The sequence below is a fragment of the Macaca fascicularis genome, chromosome X (assembly GCF_037993035.2).
Source record: "Macaca fascicularis isolate 582-1 chromosome X, T2T-MFA8v1.1".
Taxonomy (NCBI): domain Eukaryota; kingdom Metazoa; phylum Chordata; class Mammalia; order Primates; family Cercopithecidae; genus Macaca; species Macaca fascicularis.
The window spans coordinates 132,740,242-132,742,201 of NC_088395.1; the positions used below are offsets into that span (position 1 = coordinate 132,740,242).

Sequence of the window (1,960 nt, forward strand, 5' to 3'; positions counted from 1 at the left end):
AACTTTTAGCCAGAATACATAAATTCCTGAAAATGTGTGAAAATGTATAGATTGGAAAATTAAAAATAAAAAAAGGAAAACAAACCTTGTTAGGGAAGGTAGGAAACACTACATGTTTAAGTTAAGCCCACTAAGAACAACATCAGGGCCGATGAAAGAGCCCTCCCACACGTTTTAAGCGAAACGCCTGTGGAGAAGTGCTTGGAGATCACCGGCCATTGCCGTAGCCAGGCAAGAGCTGGTTGAGGATGGTCTGCAGGGGCTGGTTCACCTGCATGGCATAGCTCCAGCCCAGGTCATAGCGACAGGCAGGGCAGCTGAGCACCTGTGCCCAGAAGGATCTATCCAGGCAGTCCTTGCATATCTTGCGCTGGCACACTGTTGCAATGGGCTGGAACACCAGTTCCTGACAGCAGATACATTGGAGCGTCTCCTCCACTTTATTCAGGAACATCTGAAACGGGCTGCTGCTCGCTGGCCGGCCTTCGACCGAAGCTAGGACCTCATTTCACAGTTTGGCATTGCTCTTGTCCTCTCTGATGAGGCAGCTCTGCTGGGCCCTGAGGCTGTAGGGCTCCACTTTAGTTTTCTTGGATGTCTGGTGAGGAGACGCGGCCCTGCTCTGGCCACCTCCTGCCTACTTCTGCTTCCACTTTCCCTTGCTTGCCCTGGGGCCTGCGAAGCCCTCCTCCTGCTGCTCCTCCTCCTCCCTCTTGCTGTTCTTCTCCCGCTCTCGGTTGACCAGGGCTTCCAGGTGGCCTTCTGGATACTGCATAGTCAGCCCCAGCTTCTTGATCCATTCCTTCCCCTCCTTCGTCCAGGGGCCAGACTCGTCGTCGTCCCTCTGCAGGAGGTAGCGCCACGGGAGAAACCTGGACTTCCCCTTCTCGGGCCACTACTTCACCACCTGCTAGATGCAGTCATAGCGGTTGCCCTTGGTGGGGGCGTACTTTCTGTTCTTACCACCCTTGATGCTGCACACCACCATAGCAGGCTTTCCCGACTGCCAGTCCTTGGCGTCAACCCCTTCTTGGTCATTAATGAGAGTAAAGCAGTTGAGAGCCAGAGCCCTGTTGGTGTTGGTGAGTTTCTGATCACAAGACTGTTCCGCGGTCCTCTTGTTGCAAGAAAGATCTCAACCATCACTACCCGTGTATCTGAAAAAATTCTCCTTGTCCCCATCGTCCTTGTTGCCCCTGTCCAGGACCAGGGAGTACGACCCGTAGTTGCTCTGGCCGTGAATGCCAGCCACGTGGGGCCGATGAACCCCAGACTAGCTGACCTGGACTCAGAACCGCCACATGGTGCCCACGGGGATCCCTGGGATGGATCCGTAGTGGTTGGACGGGGCGATGGTGCACTCTTTGGTGGGGCCCACACACGCAATGCCCTTGCCCCAGTCCCGCTTTGAGGACAACGTGGCTGAGGCCATCTACGCCTTCTTGCTCTCTCTCAGCCTCTCTTCCGCCAGCACCACCTTGCTGGTGTGGTTCCTGCACTTGGGCAGTACCACTCCTCCTCGCTGGGAATGCTGCTGAGGGGCGGGCGCAGGCAGTAGATGTGGAAGGTCATGTCACATTCGTCACATATGAACTGCTTCTAGGGGTCTTGCTGGCCCCTGCACAGGTGGCAGGCGCAGACCCAGCAGAGTCTATTCACGTCATCCTTGCTGTGCTTGCAGGATGGGATATTCGTGGAGGTAAATGAGAGTATTGGGTTCCAACCCATGATTAAACTGGACATCTAACTAACATGGAAACATAATTCTCATAGTTCATTTTGAGACAACACTTAGAGAGTTAGGTTTTAGAAACAAGATCAACTAACAATTCAGTCACATTTGTGATTGTTTCTTAGGTTACTCTAAAAACTTTGTGGACTGATGTTGTTTTATTCTAAGGAAAGATCCGGGGTATCGTGACTGAAGCATCATTTAATATAATCAACAAAGTACCTTCTA

General features: G+C 52.5%; 1 pseudogene; it reads right to left on the reverse strand.

Annotated features, from left to right (window-relative positions):
* Window positions 1–208: 208 nt before the first annotated feature.
* Window positions 209–1,680, reverse strand: LOC102137870 (E3 ubiquitin-protein ligase UHRF1 pseudogene; annotated as a pseudogene).
* Window positions 1,681–1,960: the final 280 nt, after the last annotated feature.